At 33.5% G+C, this 24,844-nt stretch overlaps 1 protein-coding gene and 1 long non-coding RNA gene across 8 annotated transcripts in view; both read right to left on the reverse strand.

The window, feature by feature from the left end:
* Positions 1-24,844, reverse strand: part of LOC143256360 (uncharacterized) — a 188,796-nt gene that overhangs the window by 125,857 nt on the left and 38,095 nt on the right. For 2 of the 6 annotated variants that reach the window (XR_013031314.1, XR_013031315.1), the window contains exons 5-6: positions 2,822-4,071; positions 870-989 (exon numbers count right to left, since the gene is read on the reverse strand). The exons of the other annotated variants lie outside the window; for them this stretch is intronic. The gene's annotated coding sequence lies outside the window, so the exon portion shown is untranslated. The remainder of the gene's footprint in view (positions 1-869; positions 990-2,821; positions 4,072-24,844) is intronic. 6 annotated transcript variants of the gene reach the window in all.
* LOC143256362 (uncharacterized) lies at positions 5,026-14,891 on the reverse strand. 2 transcript variants are annotated; one of them, XR_013031318.1, is made up of 2 exons: positions 14,854-14,891; positions 5,026-7,013 (listed from the first exon to the last, which is right to left on the reverse strand). It is a non-coding gene; the product is annotated as an uncharacterized LOC143256362 (long non-coding RNA). The 2 variants fall into 2 exon arrangements; XR_013031317.1 differs by lacking the exon at positions 14,854-14,891 and adding an exon at positions 14,687-14,847.

Here is a 24,844-nt window from a genome sequence, read left to right on the forward strand (position 1 = left end):
TAAACAAACAACACTAGACCTAACAACATTTGTGGTAAACATTAAACAGCTGATGATTTGTTACAACTCTCTAGTTTGTCTAAACAAACAACACTAGACCTAACAACATTTGTGGTAAACATATGTTTCATTCACATTCTGTTCAATTTATTTAAATACAAACAATTGTGTCCTGGCCTGTCTAACTGAGTCCTTGCCTGTCTGTGTCCTTGTTTATTTAATTGTGTCCTTGCCTGTCTTTGTCTTTGCCTGTCTAAATGTGTCCTTGACTATTTAACTGTGTCCTTGCCTCTCTAACTATGTACTCGTCAATTTAACTCTGTTCTTCTCTGTCTGTGTCCTTATCTATTTAACTGTGTCCTTGTCTGTTTAATTGTGTCCTTGTTTGTCTAACTGTGTCCTTGTCTGTCTGTGTCCTTGTCTATTCAACCTAAACTTTATGTTAATCCTACTCAACACTTCAGTGTTTGTGATAATCTTGGAATAAATGTCAGCATAATTCTAATGTGAAATTCACAAGGAGTTTAATTTTCAACTGCATGTAATACAATTACCAGTAATATAATTCAATACTGTATTCTTTTAGAAAAGTTTGGTACTCTTTCTAAGAAGATAATGTAATGTTCTGAAAGAATACTGAACCTATTAGTCCATCTCAGCTGTTCCGTATTCTAAACTAAAACTATTAATAAATAAATTTGAAAGAAATAAAAAACCTTAAAGCCAGCCCTTATTGTTCATATATTTATCAATATTTTTCTAAAACTTATTTATATTTACTGTCTTAATGACATCTGAAGGTAACCCATTCCAAAATTCAACCACCCTGTTAGAAAAATTAAACAGTATTAGCTGAAAATGATTCTCACCTTTCCAAAAGTTATATTTGTGTTCCATAGTCCTACTGTTGTCTCTGTTCATTAGGAAAACAAATGATGCATTAGCTCCCTGCACAATCTGTCACACCTCAATCAGGGCTCCTTCTAACTCTGTTGAAAGAAAACACTTTGAGAGATGTCAACCTCTTGTCACATCATAACCCCTCCATTCTAGGCATCATTCTAGTAACCCTTCTTTGAACCATTTCCAACAATTCAATGTCTTTCCTATGGTGAGAAGCCTAAGAATGAATATAATACTCCAAATATAGCTCAACCAGTGACCTGTATAATATAATTATAAACTGTTTGGACTTGTACTTGATATTTCTGTAGATACCAAATAAAATCCTATTTGCCCTACCACTAATAAAGAGTACATTGTTTGGATGGGTCTATAGACTGATCAACTATTACAAACAGAACCATCTCTTTCATGACACTGATAAAGTCATTACCATCCAAATTATACTAATAATTCAAATTACAATAACATACATGCATTATTTTGCATTCATTATAATTAAAACACATCTACCACTTATTCACCCAACTTACTAAATGATATAAATCATTTTGTAAATCAGCATCCTCTTCACAGCTAGCTCCACCCAAGTCTTTAATATTATTTGCAAATTTAAGTAATCTATTAGCTATTCCTAAAACTTAACCCTGAGATACTGCATTTGTGACATTAATACAGTTTGACTGAACTCCATTTGTAACAACCATCCTCTGCTTTCTTCCATCCTCTATCCAAGTAGCTAACTTATTCACTACACTTAGCTTTTTTACAAGCGTTTATGTGGCACTTTGCCAACCTTCATCCAGCCAGCCACTCTTCCATCCAATTTACTAATTTATCTCCCACACCTTCAGAGATAATTTGTTTTACAAGTCTTTTGTGTATCACCTTGCCAACATCTTTCTGAAAATCCAGACACACCTAACATACACCCTTACTCTCATCTACATAAACAGTAACATTTTCAAAGAATGTCAAAAGACTTATAAAGCAAGATTTTCCCTTAGTGAAACTATGTTGACTATTAAATAGAATTATAATTTTTGTTCAATGACTTTACACAACATCTTTTATTAGACTTTACAAACTTTTTGTCAACTGATGTAAAACTAATAGGTCTATAATTACTGGGACAATTTTTATCACATCATTGTCATTACTTGTGTTGCTTCTTAAGAATGAAACATCTTCACACTATCACTTCATTTAGGCCTAACTTGATAAATTTTATCTATTAATAAAGTGCTTTCTTTAAACAGTGTGTGAAATTTGAATAAAAAATAAAAGTTTTAAATAGGTAGATGTAACTACAATAATCAACATGTTCAACTGTCTAAAACAATAACATAAATCAGTAAAATCAAGTCAGAAAATGAGAGTTCAAAGAATAAAACTTACAATAACAGCAATCAACAATATAACTTTCATTCCATGAGCAATTTCAGGCACAATAATATAAATACAAGAAATTATTTGTTAAACTAAGTTATCATAAAAATATTACTAAAACAGGTATACAAAAAAAAAATTATATGATCAGTTGTTGATCCAACAATATCAGTGTGTAACTACATCAAAAATCCATGAGTTGTTTATGCCAACAATACAAGTATTTAATTCTATCACAAATTATAACTGCCAAGTGAACATCATTTTTAACAATACCAGAAATAACAATCAGTTCAGTCAAAAACAAGTTTTAAACAATACTAAAGATAATGATCAATCACTCTGTCAACAATATTAATATTTAATTACAACAAAAATCATGATCAGTTTTAAACATCAATACATTAACAATTGTTCCATAAATCATTAGTTGTTGAAGGCAACAATATCAATACTTAATTGTACCAAAAACTATGATCAACTTTTAAGCCAATAATAAGTTATAGTTCATGAAACATTACATCATTACCTGAGAAGTACATGAAGTTACACGGTCAATAAACTAAGTTGAACATGGGTTTTGGTAAAAATGTAACTGTTTTCAGCTTCTTTTAGCTAACATCTAGAGAACTGGAAGACCACATACTGGCACCATCACATTTATAGATAATTTATTTGTATCAGATTGGAAAGACTGTCAGTTTTTCAATATTTTAATAGACTAAATAAAATTAGTTTTCAATTACAAATATAGTCATTATAATATTTGCCTTCATTTTCTGTGACACAATTCTTTCTTTTAAGTAAATTATGGATTCCTCATGAATAAAATTCCTTTGATTTGGATCCAAAAGACAATCTTAAGTCAGTTTTGAGTTCCTAGTTATTTGAATACCTTTTTCCAACTAAATAACACTGTAAGAATCTGAAAAGATGATAATCAGATAAAGCAAGATCTGATGAAAAGAATGGATGAGGTGCAACTTTCCAATTCAAGGCCTGAAATTTTTCTCAGGTCATTTTTTTCAGTGTGTGGTCTTGCATTGTCATGCAAAATCATTACACCTTTCCAAATGACTAAAGTAGCTTTTTCTTATCAGTGCTTGGTGTAAGCACTCCAACTGAGAACAATATCTTTCTCCCATGACTGTTTGATATGGATCCAAAATTTCATGATAGACTATATCTCCCAGATCCCACCAAACACAAAGTAAAACCTTTCATGGGTGTAAGCCACTCTTCGGTGTTGGAGGAGATGCCTGACAAAGATTCAACTGTTGTCTCTTACTCTGAATATGCCCATAAAGAATCCATTTGTCATCACCAGTGATGATTCTTTCCAGAAAAGGTTTATTAATATGTCTTGTTCTCTAAAATGAGCCTCTGAGTACATTGATTATGTGTCAAATAGTGCAGAACCAATTGTCCAAAACTTTCCAAGCTCACAGAGATGGGTAATGGTTGTTGAGCCATTTTTCACATGGTCAACTTTGGATTTGCTTCAACTATACTTCAATGGCATCTTCATTGACTGATCTTGACCTTACAAAACATGGGGAATCAGTGAGATCAAATTCTCCCGAATGGAACTTTGCAAACCATCGTTGACACTTCCTCATGTTGAACTCACTTTCTTCATTAACTGTATGCATACTTCTTGTAGTCTCTGAAGGTTTTGAACCTTTTATGTTCATATAGTATACAGTGTTGTATCTCATTTGAACTCACTTCTTAGGTCTTTATAGGTTAAAATTTTGTTCCAAATGTCTATAAATTATTCTGAAATAAGAGATTAAGTTAATAAATACAAATATCAAAAGAAAGGTAAACATTTTCAAGTTCTTTTCCTAAAAATAAATAAAAACCTTTTTCAATAAAAAATGGCATTCTCTTTCTAACTAAAAATACATGTGACAGCTACAAAACTACCTACACTAACAAACCACTTGAACAGGCTATTTTCTTCCATATATAGAACCAAACAACTATCAGCAGGCTATAAAGTTCTACATTTTAGTTAAATAGAATGTTTCCATATTAAATATCATTTCCAGTTTTAACACAGTCATTACACCCCACCTGAAGAATTACATGATATATTATTTTGAAGATTTCAAACTGTTTTTTTCATACAAAGAAGTATCAACTAACTTAAGACATCACAAGTTAAAATATGAACTACATGATACAAACTGTTATAAATGATGTTACCTTTGGTAGCAAAACTTGTATTTCTTGTTTGTTATGTACTAATGGCTTCTGTGATGACAAGAAAACCTACTTGTAGAGAAAATTATATATTTATAAATGGCTGGAGTGGTTAGAGAAGGCACTAATACAGGAGTGAATAATATATCGAACATCTAAGCATGCTCTCTACATTCCTACACTTAATTACACAACTGCCTTCAAGCATGTGGTCAGCTACCAATCAGTAACACTTCATTCATTGTGAGCCTGATGATGACCAAAGATGATCAAAACATTGTTCGCTCCTCTATTAGTGCTTTCTCTATCCATTCCAGCCATTTTAAGTATATAATATACTAATGCCTTCACTTAACTATACAGTTTTTTAGCAGAGTACTGTTATATTTTAATTTTTTCCTTGAAGTTTATACCAACTAGTTTTCATTTCTCAGCTTATGACTATAAGAAGAAACTTCCCAACACAAAGTGAAAAGTGGGGAAAATGGAATTGAACCTCTCATAAAATGGATCAAAACAGGGATATAAATTGGTATGTCAGACAACTTTTATTTCAAACACATACGTTGATTACAAGAAACATTTCATCACTTCTGTACCTTCCATGTTAATTTTCTAAAGTTATCTCTTGAGGTTTGGCAAGTTTAGTAGATTTATGTCAGTCTTAACTCCCAATATTTAAAACTAACCAGTAAAACACAAATATTAAAAGAAATGTAAAAAGTTCAAACAAATCAAATTAATATTGAATAGAAAATAACACAACTCATGTTTCATAAATGATGTATTAATCTGTGTAGCCTAACAGGAACAATATTTTATTTATCAGCATTCATTAAACAGTTACACCTACACATAAACATTACTACTTCTAGAAGTTGAACATTCATTAAACAGTTACCACACACACATAAACAACACTGCTTCAACAAGCTCAACATTCATTAAAGTTACCACACATGCATAAACATTACTACTTCTAGAAGCTGAACATTCATTAAACACTTACCACACATAAACAATACTGCTTCTATAAACAGAACATTCATTAAACAGGTAGCATACATACGTAAACATTATTACTTCAAGAAGCTGAGTTGAAACAGTAAGCACACAAATGTAAACATTACTACTTCTAGAAGCTGAACATTCATTAAACAGTTACTGCACATGCATAAATAGTACTACTTCTAGAAGCTCAACATTTATTAAAAAATTAGCACATAAACATTACTGCTAAAAGCTGAACATTTATTAAACAATTAGTATACATACATGAATATTACTGCTTCCAAAAGGTGAAAAATTCATTAAACAATTAGCACACACACATTAAATAGTTAGCATACATAGATAAATATTACTGCTTCCAGAAGGTGAAAATTCATTAACCCTTTTGGCACTGAATAAAAAAATTTTAATGTTTGGCATGGTGCTGCATATACATTTTTGATACTTCAACTAATTATGGTATCCGTAGTGAAAGCATGATATCTCGGTAATAACTCAACAAAAGTTCCTGAAATGTTCAGTGGTTGTACCCAATACTATATATGTTAAATTCAATACATAAGAATAACAGAAATAGAGGAAGACATCCTGATACACAAAGTGCCACACAATAATTTATTATAAATTGTATACAATTTGTACAGCAGCTTGTCAACAGTCTTTGTGGTTATGATATATCTCATGGTAAAAAGCACATGGGGAGATTGCACTGTTTGCAGAAATAATTAGTCTTCTTTCTTTTCCATCCAGCTGTGTATCTATCACTGCAAACAGTACAATCAGGTTTTTGTTTTTTGTCCTCATATTATCCAATACTATGTCTTTCCACCAAACGCTGACCTTTAACAGTACTTGGTCTTCCTTTTCGTTTGGCTTTGCTGACATATCCTTCCAGCTAATTTTGAATAATCTGCTCTCTGAATAGTCTTGAAGATACCGGGTTTTCACAGTTGCTCTTGCAGTCTGCACAATATTTTATATGTCCGTTAACAAGGACAAGTCTTGGTCAGTCAGTTTATACAATAAGTTATATGACCCTAACTACACCATGTGATTACCTAAAGTGGGGACAGATTCCAGGCCACGAATGTCTTCATTATCACTCTCGTCCGTTACAAGTAAGCTTTCATTATCATCTGGCTCAAACTCTTTGTCACTCTCTTCATCATTAAAAATAATATCGATTACTTCTTTAGTGGTATAACCTGTTCCTTTCGGCATTGTAACAACGTCACAAGTATCAACAGAATACGCAAGGAAGGCATTTTCTAAAACAATGAACAGTATGATCTACACAGGCTAGAAAACAAAGAAATCACGTGACCTCCGGTTTAAATACCTGCTGGGAATCCCGAGTAAACAGTGAATACAAGTGGTTCTAGCCTCAAGTGGGTCTACAGGCCTGTGTGATTATGATAATTAGTCACAAGGGTCTGTTGTTTACATCTTGTCAATGAAGATCGCCTGCTGCACTGAGCCTTCAAGTCGACTGAGGTCGCCAACTGCACCAAAAGGGTTAAACGATTACCACACATACATTAAATGGAAAGCACACATATATAAACATAACCACTTCCAGATAAGAACACTCATTAAAGAGTTAGCATACATACATAAACATTACTGCTTCCAGAAGCTTAAAATTTATTAAATAATTAGCACACATACATAAAACAATATACTACTTTAGTAACAAATAATAATACACCCCACAGTTGATAAACAGTATACTAGTTTACTAACAAATACTAACACAGCCAAGAGATGACCAACAGTATACTAGTTTACAAACAAATATAAATACACCCCACAGTTGGCCAACAGTACACAAGTTTACTAAGAAATACTGACACAGCCCAGAGTATACCTCTTTATTAACAAGCCCAGAGTTGTCCACCACTATACTACTCTTTTAACAAATCATCACAGCTCAGAATTGACCAGCAATATACAACTTTGTAGGAAATACTCACACAGCCCAGAATTGATCAACAGTATACTACCTGACTAACAAATACTAATACAGCCCACACCTGATCAACAGCATAATAGTTTACTAACAAATACCCAAACAAGAAAGAATTAATCAACAGTATCCTGCTTTACTAACAAATACTGGCACAGCCAAGAGTTGACCAACACAATTCTACTTAACTACCAAATACTAGTACAGCCACGATTTAACAAACAGAATACCAGTTTACTAGCAAATACTAACACTGCCACAGTTAATTCATAGTATACCAGTTTACTGCTAACAGCCCAGAGATCACCAACACTATACTTGTTTACTAACAAATACTGACACAGCCAGGAGTTTACCAACATTGTACTTGTTTAGTAACAAATACTAATATAGCCCACAGCTGACCAACAGAATACAAGAAACTATCAAATAATCACACAGCCAACAGTTGACCAACAGTATACAAGTTTACTAACAAATACTCACACAGCCCACAGCTGACAAACAGTATAGTAGCTTACTAACACACTAATACAATCAACAGTTGACCACCAGTATACAACCTTACCAACAAATACTCACATAACCCACAGTTGACCAACAGCACGTGAGTTTACCAAACTATACTAGTATACAAATACTAAGACAGCACACAGCTGACAAACAGTATACTTATTTACTAACAAATACTAACATAGCCCACAATTGACTAACAGTATAATATTTTACTAACATATACTGATACAGCCCACATTTGACCAATAGTACACTAGTTTATTAACAAATACTGACACAGCACACAGATGACAAACAACATACTAGTTTACTAAGAAATACTGATACAACCCAGAATTTATCAACACAATACTACTTAACTAAAAAATACTGATACAGCCTGAAGCTGACCAACAGTATGCTACATTACTGACAAATACTAAAACAGCCCACAGCTAACCAACAGAATACAAGTTTACTAACAAGTACTGACAAAGCCAACAGTTGACCAACAGTATAATAGTTTACTAACAAATACTAATACAGCCCTCAAATAAACAGTGTACTATTTTACTACCAAATACTGACACAGTGCAGACTTGACTAACATTACACCAATTTCCTAACAAATACTGACACAGCCCACAGCAGCCCAAGAGTATACCAGTTTCCAGACAAATACAAATACAGGCTACAGTTGACCAACAGTATAATAGTTTACTAACAAATACAGCCCACATTTAACTGACAGTGTGTCAGATAACTAACAAATACCGACAGAGCACAGACTTGACCAACAGTATACTAGTTTACTAAAAATACTAATACGGCTGAGAGTTGAGGAACAGTACACTTGTTCACTAAAAATACTAATACGGCCGAGAGTTGAGGAACAGTATACTACTTTTTAACAAACACTCACACAGCCTGCAGTTGACCAACAGTACACTAGTTTACTAACAAACACTCACACAGCCCACAGTTGATCAACAGTACACTAGTTTACTAACAAACACTCACACAGCCCACAGTTGATCAACAGTACACTAGTTTACTTACAAACACTCACACAGCCCACAGTTGATCAACAGTACACTAGTTTACTAACAAACACTCACACAGCCCACAGTTGATCAACAGTACACTAATTTATTAACAAACACTCACACAGCCCACAGTTGATCAACAGTACACTAGTTTACTAACAAACACTCACACAGCTCACAGTTGATCAACAGTACACTAGTTTACTAACAAACACTCACACAGCCCACAGTTGATCAACAGTACACTAGTTTACCAACAAACACTCACACAGCCCACAGTTGATCAACAGTACACTAGTTTACTTACAAACACTCACACAGCCCACAGTTGATCAACAGTACACTAGTTCACTAATAAATACTAAGACACAATAATTTAACCAAGAGTATACCAGTTTACTAATAAATACTGACACAGCCCAGAGTTCACCAATAGTATACTGGTTAACTAACAAATAGTGACACAACCTACACTTGATCAACAGTGTACTACATTACTAACAAATACTAATGTAGTTCAAAGTTGTACTAGTTTACTAACAAATATAATATAGCCAACACCACAGTTCACCAACAGCATACGAGTTTACTGACAAATACTAATACAGCCCACAGTTGACAAACAGTATACTAGTTTACTAACAAATACTAACACAGCCCACAGTTGATCAACAGTAACTACTTTACATAATAAGTACTAATACAGACCAAAGTTCACCAGGAGTATACTAGTTTACCAACGAATACCCACACAGCCCAGAATTAATCAACAGTATCCTGCTTTACTAACAAATACTAACAGTGCCCACAGTTAATCAGCAGTATACCAGTTTAGTAACTAATACTGACACAACCCAGAGTTAACCAACACTACACCAGTTTACTATCAAATACTAATACAGCACACAGTACTAAATTTACCAATAAATACTGACACAGAACAGAGTTGAACAGTATACTTGTTTACTAACAAATACTGATACAACCCAGATATGAGAAATAGTATATTAGTTCACTGAAAAATACTAAGGCAGCCCAATGTTGACCAACAGTAGGATACTTCACTAATAAATACTAATACAGTCCACAGTTGACCAACAGTATATTTGTTTACTAACAAATACTCAGAGCCAACAATTAATCAACAGTATCCTGCTTTACTAACAAACACTGACACTGCCCACATTTCACCTATACTACTTTACTAACAAATACTGATACACCCCAGAGTTGACCAACAGTATATTAGTGAACTAACAAATACTAATACAACTCAGAGCTCACAAACAGTATACTTGTTTAAAAAACAAATATTAATACAGCCCACAGTTGACCAACAGTATACTAGCTTACTAACGAATACTCTCGTAGCCCAGAATTAATAAAAAATATGCTGTTTATTACCAAATACTGACACAGCCCAGAACTGACCAACAGTTTAGCAGTTTACTGAAAAATATTAATACAGCAAAGATTTCACAAACACTATTCTAGTTTACTAACAAATACTGACACAGCCACAGTTGACCAACAGAGTACTAGTTTACTCGCAAATACTAAGACAGCTTACAGTTGACAGACAGTATAGTACTTTACTAATAAATACAAATACAGCCCACAGTTGACCAACAGAGTACTAGTTTACTCACAACTACTAAGACAGCTTACAGTTGACAGACAGTATAGTACTTTACTAATAAATACTAATACAGCCCACAGTTCAACTGTATACTAGTTTACTAGTGAATACTCACACAACCCAGAAATAATCAACTCTGTCCTGCTTTACTAACAAATACTGACACAGCCCACAGTTGACCAACAGTATACTGGATTGCTAAAAATAGTCATACAGCCCCCAGTTGATGAACAATATACTAATAAATACTAATACAATTTAGAATTTACAGACAGTATTCTAGTTTACTAATAAATACTAAAATAGCCCACAGTTGACCAACAGTATACTACTTTACTAATAAATATTACAACAGCCCATAGTTAACCAAGAGTATACTAGTTTAGTAAAAAATACTGACAATCCACAGTTAATAAACAGTATACTAATTTACTAATGGATACCAATACAGCTCAGAATTAAGGAACAGTATAACAGTACTAGAAAATACTGAAACAGCCCAGATTTGGCCAACACTGTACTAGTTTACTGACAAATACTAATACAATCAAGAGCTGTCAAACAGTATACTAGCTTGCTAGTAAATACTAATACAGCCCACAGTTGACCAACAGTATACTAGTTTATTAAGAAATAGTAATATAGCCCACAGTTGCCCTACAGATTAGTAGTTTACTAACAAATACTGACACATCCCAGATTTGACTTACAGTATACTAGTTTACTAACAAATACTACTACAACCCAGATTTGACCTCCAGTATACCAGTTTACTAACAAATACTACTACATCCCAGATTTGACCTACAGTACACCAGTTTACTAACAAATACTACTACATCCCAGATTTGACCTATAGTATACCAATTTACTAACAAATACTACTACATCCCAGATTTGACCTACAGTATACTAGTTTACTAACAAATACTACTACATCCCAGATTTGACCTACAGTATACTAGTTTACTAACAAATACTACTACATCCCAGATTTGACCTACAGTATACCAGTTTACTAACAAATACTACTACATCCCAGATTTGACCCACAGTATACTAGTTTACTAACAAATACTACTACATCCCAGATTTGACCTACAGTGTACCAGTTTACTAACAAATACTACTACATCCCAGATTTGACCTACAGTGTACCAGTTTACTAACAAATACTGCTACATCCCAGATTTGACCTACAGTATACCAGTTTACTAACAAATACTACAACATCCCAGATTTGACCTACAGTGTACCAGTTTACTAACAAATACTGCTACATCCCAGATTTGACCTACAGTATACCAGTTTACTAACAAATACTACAACATCCCAGATTTGACCTACAGTATACTAGTTTACTAACAAATACTACTACATCCCAGATTTGACCTACAGTATACCAGTTTACTAACAAATACTACTACATCCCAGATTTGACCTATAGTATACCAGTTTACTAACAAATACTGCTACATCCCAGATTTGACCTACAGTATACTAGTTTACTAACAAATACTACTACATCCCAGATTTGACCCACAGTATACCAGTTTACTAACAAATACTACAACATCCCAGATTTGACCTACAGTGTACCAGTTTACTAACAAATACTGCTACATCCCAGATTTGACCTACAGTATACCAGTTTACTAACAAATACTACAACATCCCAGATTTGACCTACAGTGTACCAGTTTACTAACAAATACTGCTACATCCCAGATTTGACCTATGGTATACTAGTTTACTAACAAATACTACTACATCCCAGATTTGACCTACAGTATACCAGTTTACTAACAAATACTACTACATCCCAGATTTGACCTATAGTATACCAGTTTACTAACAAATACTGCTACATCCCAGATTTGACCTACAGTATACTAGTTTACTAACAAATACTACTACATCCCAGATTTGACCTACAGTATACTAGTTTACTAACAAATACTACTACATCCCATATTTGACCTACAGTATACCAGTTTACTAACAAATACTACAACATCCCAGATTTGACCTACAGTGTACCAGTTTACTAACAAATACTACTACATCCCAGATTTGACCTACAGTGTACCAGTTTACTAACAAATACTGCTACATCCCAGATTTGACCTACAGTATACCAGTTTACTAACAAATACTACAACATCCCAGATTTGACCTACAGTGTACCAGTTTACTAACAAATACTGCTACATCCCAGATTTGACCTATGGTATACTAGTTTACTAACAAATACTTTTACATCCCAGATTTGACCTACAGTATACCAGTTTACTAACAAATACTACTACATCCCAGATTTGACCTATAGTATACCAGTTTACTAACAAATACTGCTACATCCCAGATTTGACCTACAGTATACTAGTTTACTAACAAATACTACTACATCCCAGATTTGACCTACAGTATACTAGTTTACTAACAAATACTACTACATCCCAGATTTGACCTACAGTATACCAGTTTACTAACAAATACTACTACATCCCAGATTTGACCTACAGTATACCAGTTTACTAACAAATACTACTACATCCCAGATTTGACCTACAGTATACCAATTTACTAACAAACACTGCTACATCCCAGATTTTACCTACAGTATACCAGTTTACTAACAAATACTGACACAGCCTAGAGTTGAAAGATCAAAGGAATGATCAGTAGATGGCATTAAAATGTTTGGTGCTACTGGCTACGAAGAGGATGATGAGATACAAAAAGATTTAGATCATTTAATGAATTGGGTAAATAAATGGTGGATGTGTTTTAGTTATGATAAATATAACATATGTAGGATAATATAATTTGAATTATAAATATAATTTTGATGGAAATTACCTTAGCAGTGTTATGGGAGAAAAACGTCTTTCAAGTCAACCAAACAAGTTGCTGTTGATAGTGGTAGGATTTTAAGTTGTATCTACAGAAATATTGAATAAAAGTCTAAAGACATTATAATTTCATTGTACAAGTCACTGGATAAGCTGTATTTGGAGTATTGTACTTATTCTTTGGCTTCTTACTTTACTAAGGGCATATGAATTGTTGGGAAGGGGTTAGTAGAATGTGCTTAGAATGGAAGGTTCGTCACATGAGAGCACATTAAGATCTTTGAAATTGTTTTCTCTTGAATAAAGAACAGTTAGAGGGAATCTGGTTGAGGTGTTTACGGAATGGATAGTGTTGATGTGCCATTGTGTTTTTCATATTTAATGATAAAAATGGAGAGACTACAAGAAGTTTTGATGGGAAAGAAGTCTTCAGCTTTATTTTTCTAATATGATTTGTTTTCTGGAATTGGTTGCTTTCAATTGTTGTAGATGCAACTGATCTAGGAATTTTTAAGCAAAAAAAATATTTTTAAATATTTTAAATTATAACAATTGGCTTTAATTTATTTTAAGTTTATTTTAGTGGATAACAGACCAAAAGGTATCTCGTTCTCCTATTATGTTAAGTATGTTTTAGCAGACCATCTGACAAGAATATCAAGAAATAAACATGTTTAATTCTAGTTTAAATTCCTTTTGCAATTCATTATTTTAATATTTTAGAAAATATTATCTTACTCTTAGCTATGGTCACTGCAAAACCTTTATACACCACAACAGTCATATTCAGAGGCCTAACTAGCATAATTATTATCAACTATACAATTTGAGTTCTGGCTCTACCAAGTATTAATTGATAAGTTTTGCCAATTATATTATACAACCCTGAACTAAGCTCAATAAACAAGAACATCGGTGGACTGTGGAGCATTACCTATAAAGTTATGTTTTGTGACCTTAAGATTATTATAATAATGTCAATGTTACAATTTGAATAAAAATTAAACAAGCCTGGAGAGAATCATTAATCAAATATGTATTAATATTAAAGTTTTTTTTAATATTAATGATAAAACATCACACAATAAATACATCAGGCCATAGCAGATGCATCTGGTTTTGAATCGCGTGCTTAGTATAATTTATATTACTACATAAATACAGATAGATTTACCTAAATTGAAATTTAATTTAAGTGTAATATTTGTATATATTTCTGCTTTTACTCTTGTACTTCAAGCTTCTAATTCTATTATCAGTTATACTAATACTAATCCTAGCACTAGTAGCAACAACTAATATTAGTAGTAATACAAACAGTATTGTTAATACTGTTACTACCGTGTTTCTCCGAAAATAAGACAGGGCTTATATTAATTTTCACTCCAAAATATGACACTAGGGCTTATTTTCGGGGGATGTCTTATTTTGATATATTAAAAAAATGAAGTTACAACGTAAAAATTATAAGACCTCTAAATAAATATAAATTACGAAAAACATTCAGAAACTCAATTTGATCAATACTTAAACAAACTAATTAACTATTAAACTAATTAATAAATTAATTTTTTTTATTTCTTTCCTCTTCCTGCCACTCTTAACTAGGGTTTATTTTAAGGGTAGGGCTTATATTAAAACTATCCCCAAAAATCACACTAGGTCTTATTTTATGGGTAGGTCTTATTATCGGAGAAACACGGTAAGTATTAATATTAATTCCAAGCTATTCGACTATTTTAATTTTTAAATGTAAAGCAAACCTACGACACTATGTGTATCTACTGAGTGAAGTGTACTACATCGAGTCTTACTAAATTAAACATATTAATGTTCTTAGAAAAACACATACAATAAACAAATTTGTTAACAACCACACAACGAATCTTACGTCTGTATTGAAATTACTTCAAGAGCCATAGAAATCACATGAAGTAAAAACGAGAGGTCGCTAATTGTTTAGGGTTAAATGGTCAAATAGCTCGAAAAAACAACAACAATATTAGACGAAGCAAAAAATTATTTAACCTAATCACAAACTTTTTGAAAATCTTAACACATAAAATATTGACCGTAAATAGTGAAACAAGTTTCCACAGAATTTCATAATTCTTGAATATACCATTTCATCCAAATACAGCATATTTTATTGTGATCCACATTTTATGTTTTAAAAATTAACTTATATACCGATTTTCTATCACTGGAAGAATCTTTTCAGATTCGCTTTTTATTACAATAAAAAATCTAAGAGTTAAATATGTAATATAAATTTGGGAACTCTAACTTTATGTCTTTTTATCACTGAACTATATATATAGCATTTTGTTAATTGAATGTATCAAATATTTATAACTTCTTGTAGTGATTTTTCAAAATTAATTTTCTGTTCTGCATTTGCGGACGTTTCACATAATATATGGTCGAGAAAACCATTAAGTTGAGCTTCTTTCAAATTACCTTTGTTCATTTGTTGTTCTCGATAGTGGATAGCATTTGTTAACTTCCGAGGGGACATAACGTAATACAACAGGCTATGATAAGGATATCGAAAGCAGTGTGCTTTCACAGTTGTGCAGATAATATATAGGTGTAACGAATGTGTGTGCGTTTTCTTGTAGCAAAACCATATCGGGCTATCTTCTTAGTCCACCGAGGAGGTGCTACAATATCATCTATAATGTATCGAGAAAGACTAATAATGTTGTAGAAATGATCAAGATGGTGGAAATTGGAGAACATTTAGGAGCAAGAAGTAATCATTGTTCTATTAAGTTCAATGTTTCGCTGCATGTGAAGAAAGGGTATAATGATAGTTTGATTACAAATATCAAAAAGCAAATTTTGAAGGGATGCAACTTACCCTGGGTTAAGGCATGGGCTTACTGGACTGAAGCCGAGGGCCTCACATTAATTAGGGGGCCTCAAGCTATGACTATAAATGTATTGCACGTAGAGGTTCTGTTTCAGAGTGCCTCTATAAGTTGAAAAGCTTAGGGTCAATAAAACCCTTAATTTAGCCTTGGATGCAAAACGAATTATCTATTGTAAATAGATAAATTGAATTATTTGGAGAAACTAATCAAATGTGGAATATACTTAAATATATGTATTTTTTAACATTCAAGTAAACACATTCATTAGAGAAAGGAAAAGGTAGCTGGAAATAAATAACCACATTGACTCAGAAAGTACTTAGGAGATAAAATTAAAGAAAAGCATTACAAATTTTAAGAAATTTAAATTGGTTGGTATGACAGGAAATTTTAGAAGGTCGTAGAATATCAAGAAAATGGATCAAACAGGAAATAAGGACACCAAAAGAATGTATAAAAATAGGTTCACTAAAAATGTAAAAATTAATAGCAAGGATGTCTTTAGGTACATTAAATATAAAAAAAATGTCTAAAAAAGGATAGGACCCTTGAGGGATGATAAAGGGAGGTTAGTATCTGATGATTATGAAATGGCTGGATTATTAGATTTCGTTTCTTATTTGGTTTTTAATGACGAAGCTTTAATTAGTATTCCATATCTTAAACAGTTGATGGGTGAGAACAAGATGAAACAAAATAACTGTATTAATTCTGAGGTAATAAAGAGAATATTGGGGAATTTAAAGAATGATAAGGCTCCTGGCCCAGATAAAATTTTCCCAAGGGTTTGGTTTTGTGGACCACTTTCTAGTACTTTTTGTCAGTCCTGGAATAATGGGCAGGTAACAGAAGATTGGAAGTTATCTAATTTAACTCATGTTTTCAAAGGAGACAATAAAGATTGTTCCACTAATTATAGTTCCATTAGTATTGTAGGAAACGTTTCGGAAATATGTTAAAAGATGCTTTGCAAAGTCATTGAACAAAGTTTAGAATTTTACTGGAGAGTCAACATGGTTTCATTAAGGGAAATTCTTGCCTTACAAATCTTTTATATTCTTTGAAAATGTTACTGCTGAGGCAGATAAGGGTAAGAGTGTAGGTATGGTGTATCTGAATTTTCAGAAAATATTTGAACAAGATGCCGTACAAAAGGCTTGAGAAAGTTCTCTCTGTAGGTACGGAAGATAAGTTAGCAAACTGGATAGAAGAATGAGTGGATGGAAGAAGGGTTGTTAAAAATGGATCTCAGTCAAACTGGCTTACTGTCACAAGTGGGATACTTCAGGGCTTAGTCTTAGAACCTTTGTTCTTTTTTAGTTACATCAATAACAAAGATACAAGAATAGTGAATAAATTACTTAAATTTGCAGATAATATTAACGTATTGGGTGCTGATAGCTGTGAAGAGGATGCTGCTGATTTACAAAAGGATTTATATCATTTAGTGAGTTGAGTAAATAAATGGCAAATAGCTTTTAATTATAATAAATGCAGGATAATGCATGTGGGTTATCATAATTTGAATTATAAGTATAATTTGGATGGGAATAAGCTTAGCAGTGTTATGAAGGAAAGGATCTTCTTCTAATAGTTGACCAGTCTCTAAGCCATTCAAGCAGTGTGCTGTTGCTCGTGGTCTGACAAATATGATTTTAGAATGAATCTAAAAAAAAATTAAATACAAATCTAAATATGTTATAGTTTCATTGTATAAGTCACTGGTTAGCCAAAATCTGGAGTTTTATGTTCCAGTCTTTGGCTCCTTTGAATTGTTGGAAAGAGTTGAAAGAAGGGTTGCTAGAATGGTGCTTTGATTGGAGGGGTGGTCATATGAAGAGAAGTTGAAATATTTAAAATTCTTAAGTTGGGATCAGGTTGAAGTTTTAAATGTTGTAAATGGTACTGACAGTATTCATACATCATCTTTCGTCATAAGTAACAGTGCTAATAGGAGACTAGAGGACACAAATATAAATTCTGCTAAGGTAGGAATCTATCTTTAGCTAAGACAGTTTCATTTTTCTAACAGGGTGGTTGGCCTTTAGAATGGATTGCTTTCGGATGTTATGGAGGCAGTACTTTTAAACGACTTTAGGAAAAAGCTTAATTAGCCTATGAATGATAATGGTTGGTTTTATGATTTTTAAATTCATTTCTACAAAATTCATTTATCAGTAGTTTTAGTATGGAGAACGGAACAGCCGAGATAGGTCAATAGGTCCAATACTGTCCCAAAACATTATGTTACGTTATATTACTCTGGATAAATCGAGGTTTTAGCTAACTAGTGATCGTTGCATATAAAAAGCGAAGCGTATGGTATGAGTTTACATATATAGTTAGGAGAGAAGAGCAGGTTAATCGTTACGTTTAAGTAATTAAAAATACACACACCATCTTTCATTGTATAATAAAAGTAGTAAATATTCCTTCACACTTGGCTTCTAATCTTGGTGTTTCATTTTACATCGACTACGTTAAAAACAGATATATAATTTTTCTGTAATCAATATCTTGATGAGGCCTTTCATTATTTAGTTCATGTATTCAATGCGGCTCTAAAGTTAATTTTCTTGTATCAAAATTCTCCACAGGATAAAAATAATTACGGCTTTATATCAGTTGAGATCATATGCTAAGCCATAACTTATTAAAATTAAAAATATGAGTACAAACAGAACAGTTACATTAAGTGTTACGAGGTTTCCGTTCACTTTTTTAGTTACTTTAATTAAAATTGTCTAGTACTCTACGAATGTACGTGTGATACTGTAAGTACCTAAAGGAAACGTCACTACAACCACGGTCAAATAAAAACAATTTATTAAATACAACAATAGAAATAAAATAATAACTTTCAAACAACTAGAATACAAGTTTTATCAGGTACGGAAATACATGCTTGGCCAGAACCAGGTGCAAATATTGATAAACTATACAATATAAATCTCCATGTGATTAATTACCGTATTTTCCGGTTAATAAGCCGAATCGCCGAATAAGCCGAGGCCAATTTTCAGCTCTGAAAATGAGGGTTTTTGCTTATTACCGCCCAATAAGCCGAAGCCATTTTTAAGAAGTGACAAGTTTCTTTAAAATGATTTCTTAGTCTCGTTTCAGCGTCAGCATGCATGTTGTGTGTGATCATTGGCATTCTGTAGTAAAGCAGAACGTGTCGTATTGAGACAGAGATGGAATCAATATGTCATTCGTTATTGGCTCCACTCACTGTAATTAGGTAACCAATGAAATTCCAGAAACAACGTTTCACTGTAGTCTTAACGTGCTTTGCTGATGGGACAAAATTACAGCCTATGATAATTTTCAAAAGGAAAACATTTCCTAAGAAGAAGAAATTTCCGAAAGGAGTGATCGGCCAATAAGCCGACCCCCAAAAATCAGGCCCAAAATTTAGGGCGAGAAATTCGGCTTATTAGGCGGAAAATACGGTAAATGTGACTATCAAAGGAATTAGAAATAAGAACCAGAAATTTTTAAAGCTAATTGACCAGAGATTAATACTACGTTTCAAAATTAAACCATTAATCAATGTACAGAACAATATCGAGCAATAAGTAGCAACAATCCTTTCTAACTATATCTCGTGAACTAAGTCGTTTTCAAGATCAAAAAAATACTTTTTATTTAGTGATTAAACCACGAAATTATATTTTATGTCATTAGCGATTACCGTAAACCTACGTAATCTTTCACATTAAAATATGCACATCACGTCTAGGGAAAACTGGTGTTACTTTTAAAATACGTACATAATATGAATATAATGTGATTAAGTGCTTTAATATTACTAAACATTCATAATTTAACTAAACAATAGAAGAAACGATAAATGGAAGATAAATAAAACCCTAAAAGAAATAAGAATTTGCTACATAACAATAAGCAGCCATGTTACATTTTCTCTACCTCATATTTAACTTTTCAAATTTCTTGTACATATAACGTATATATTCATAACACATAACACTGGTCAGGAAAGTAGCAAAGTTCCTTTCCCTTTACATTTGTTTGTTTTTGAATTTCGAGCAAAGATACACGACGGCTATCTGCGCTAGCCGGCCCTAATTTTGCAGTACAAGACTAGAGGGAAGACAGCTAGTCATCACCACCTACCGCCAACTCGTGGGCTACTCTTTTACACTACTGTTTCCCAGTGGAACAAAAGTAGGTTTATAGACTTACAATGTTAAAATGTAGGTTCAATTTCCCATGGTAAACACAGAAAATAGACCAACATGGCTGTACTCTAAAATAAGCAAAAAATTACATACTTCTTGAACAGACATTCTGTCATTTTACACAGCCTATCATACAGCTCTAAGAGAAATTTTTGCACCTTAAAATATCACATATACAGTAATCTTTGGCACTTCTCATCTTTATCCCTGAATTCCACGCGAAGTTACGTGAAAGCTATCTGAGGTAGCAGTTCCTAATGTACCAGTGAAAGGCTAAAAGGAAAGCAACTAGTCATCATCACTAAACCCCATCTCTTGCACTACTCTTTTACCGACGAATAGTGAGATTCGTTGTCACTTTGTACCACCCTCACAGATGAAAGGACGCATATGTTTAGTGGGACAAAGATTTAAACTCCTGCCTTTCAGATTGCAAGTCGAACACCCTAACCACCTGGTCATTCCCCGACAGTACTCCTCAGAACACAAAACATGTATACTGGCAATTTTCAGAATGTTTAATGGGTGTACAGAATTACTTCAGGTTCGGGCCAAAAGAAATGCATATATGTCTGTGCATAGATTCAACAGAATAAGAAATACCTTTAAAATAAACTCCAAAGCAATATTCTTCTGATCACGTCCTCTGGGAATGATACTTTTTAGAACTATTATACAGCATTCATGAACTTTGATATGTCATATAGTATCCATAATACGTATGTTCAAAACTGTTATAGGAAGACCAAGACCACAAATAAGCAATTCTTCTTCCCCACTAGTATTTGTCTATGTTAGTAAACTGTTGAGTGAATGGGTAGGAGCATTGGTGCTGGTATTTCTGTCCATTAATTTTGTGCAAAGCTAGTCTAGGATTGACTGTATTAGCCATCCCTAATTCTTGAGTGATAGACTATGGGAAAGGCAATTATTTAACACATCCTACCATCAATTCTTGGACTATTCTAATTTAATAGTGAGATTTTACTATCATTCTTATAATGCCCTCACAACCTCAAAGCTACACAAGGACTATCTGTGCTAGTCGTCCCTAATTTAGCAGTGTAAGACTAGAGGGAAGGCAGCTAGTCATCACCACCCATCGCCAACTCTTGGGCTACTTTTTTACCAACGAATAGTGGGATTGACCATCACATTATAACGCCCCAAGGTGGAAAGGGCGAGCATGTTTGGTGTAATGGGGATTCGAACCTGCGACCGTTAGATTACGAGTCGAGCGCCTTAACAAACTGGCCATGCTGGGCCTATATGTAAAGGAAACAACTTTTTATGTCCTAACACAACCTTTCATTAATCATAAATTTACATAATGTGCATCTAATGCACGAGTACCCCAGCTAGTACCACAGAATCTCGAAACCACATACCAGTCTTTTAATCACTAAACTACTTTTGGTGAGTGATAGTGCTGGAGGAGAGCTCAGAAGCAAAAATTCAAAACTCAAACTTCTAAAGATAGCATTAAAACAAAAATGAAAGAGACACCATCAAATTAAAATTGAGATTGTAACTTTAACTTTTAACAAGTAGTCATGAGGGAAACAGAAAAACTCAGATAGAATTAATCCCTTAACAAAAGTACAAAGAAAAGTTACCAAAATTATACCTACAAATTGATCATTCCCTGCAAACACATAAACACATATATACAGTTACTATATTTTACTTAACACACAAGTATAACATAAAACAAAGGAAAACACAAAACTTTTAAACCCTTGCTCTTTCATACGTGTCCATATCCAAGAAAGATTAGAGACGTGATCATCATAAGATTATAAAACAAAACATTATTTGATCTTCCCTGAAACTGGTTGAGGCTTTACTCCCCTCACCTCAACTCGCCAGCAAACTTTCTAGGGACACTATTGTTTTGCACTTTGCTACTTGCAACTTCTTTAAATCATTCCAGACTTTCTTGGGTTTGCTCGGTTTTGGCAAAGATGGCCCACAAGCATCACATTTTTTCCTTGTATCACTCTGGAGGGTTGCCCTCTACCCCATTTGAACCTCCTCTCAGATACACAGGATTCATGCCTCTATCCATTTTGTGACTATCTCTTTGCAATTTATTTTTATAACTGAAATGTACTCAGTATAATGCAGTATTTAATCATCTTTGGTTGTTCATCTAGGAGCACTACCCTCTTCGTCCTTTGAAATGGGTCCTGATGCCTCTTCAAAACACCTATAACTTACAATAGTTACATAAGTTATTTATGGGTGTCTGAGAGTTGGCATCTAACTCCTCGACAGGAATGTTCCATTAACCCAGCGTTATACTTCCCCACTCCTAACCTCTTGGAATTTAGCCACCCTTTATAATGTACTCCCTTTTCAGATCTTCACATTTAAGATATGGTCTTCCTTTTAAGAGGAGTGAACATATCTGTTGGTATTGCCTGATTGTAGTGACACATTTGGCAATAGATCACATCACTGGGCACTTTTTCTCCTCAATTTTCACCTCTACCTTTACTGGTGACATCACTGGCAACGCTAAAGGTTACTAGGTGGCCTGAAAGCCAAACTCCAGATAACTATGGCTATATTTCCTGTTACTTAGATTACCTCTGCTGGGTTTTACTCATTATGTACCTCTACATGAGTCCTCCATTGGCAAAGGTATTTGTGCAGAACTTAGGAAATGCAGGGTCAACTTACCACTAATGCACAAGCATTTTGATGTCAGATGCATTGGCAAGCATAACTTCTTCATTCAGATGCTCGGAAATGAGTGTAACATTAGTCTGGAGATTACTGGTTTTATTGGCTTCATAGGTCTTCTAACAATGTCCTATTTTTCTACAGATAAAGCAGAAACTTTTCTTTTCTTGCTTTAAATAATGTTCTGGCAGAGACTTTGACCGTAGCTGTGGAGGAAATCCTACTGACAGATCTTCTGGGAGCAGATATCTCATTTGATGGCCTAAATAACCTTGTCCATTCATGGAAGTTAATGTGGCTTGCCTTTGTCAATAGTAAGGGAATGCCAGGTTAAAGCTACTACATCCAAATGTTTTAATGGAGACAGCCTTGGTGAGTGAGATATCCCTTAATCCCAGGTGCTGCCACATAAATTTGCTACCGAGTCCCTCAATAAAATTATATACAAGGTGTTTCCTGATCTATTGAAGCCATTACTGAATATGCTTTCCTCTGCAATTAAAATAGATCATCTACTTAAGTGCCCACTTTCTCAGTTGTGCTTCTCTTTTTGATTTTGAAGTCAGGAAAAACTTTAAGTGGCAAAATTATTCTTCTCACTTGTTACAAGTGGTTTTGACTACAGCCACAGTTACGTTCTGATTTTTGGTACATTTTTCCCAACAAATATTCCATCACAATTTCAGGCTTCAGTTATCCAAGCTTCTGTGTCACTAGGGCACAGTCTGCTTATATAGTTTGGGTGCATCAGATATGTGCAATCTCCTAGTCAATAGATGCAGACTGACTAATGTCATTGACTTACAAAGCATTGCTAAAAGTCCACTCTTTAAGCCTCGACACACATCCTACTCAACTACTTTTCTCTGGAAACAGATCCTCTTTCTTGCTCATGTATACTTCCAGAATTGGAAAAATCCATTTCCTATTGTTAGCTTATGTTTAAACTCCATTAGTGAAAGATTTAATAGAGCTATGTATACACTTAACTTGACACTATGAATAAATGAGCAGTCTATTTTAACAATATGCAGAAAAACAGTGCATCTATTCACACTGACTATGAACAATTTATTCTCCTGTAGAATGTTTAGAAGCTAAGAAAGCATACTTGGATTCAGAATGTTAGCTCACTTTGCCTACTGGATAGTTATTTTTAACCTCTTTTTAATGAGAACATTGGCTGTCAGTATCAATTGTTATCATAATCAGCTGGTATAGTACATTCATGCCCAATTTACAATATTTAAATAATCATATAGTTAAGTATCACCTACCTTGAGAATAAAGGATGAATTGACTAGGCTGACGCAACCCCACAAAAGCATTTGGAGATAAATAAAAGACAATACATGAATAAAGGAAGATGTTTCTTCATCAACATTTTATTTGGTTTATATTTAATTAATAATATGCTCTTCAAAAAAAGAAACGCAAAAGGCAAAATATGAGACACATTGTTAACAAGTTTATTCTGGGTAGTTCTGTATGACATGTGTGAAACTTTGCACATTAACTGCTGAACATCCAAAGTCTGCAAAGTCCATGCTCACTAGGTGAAGTTTA

The sequence above is a fragment of the Tachypleus tridentatus genome, chromosome 7 (genome assembly GCF_004210375.1).
Source record: "Tachypleus tridentatus isolate NWPU-2018 chromosome 7, ASM421037v1, whole genome shotgun sequence".
Lineage (NCBI taxonomy): Eukaryota > Metazoa > Arthropoda > Merostomata > Xiphosura > Limulidae > Tachypleus > Tachypleus tridentatus.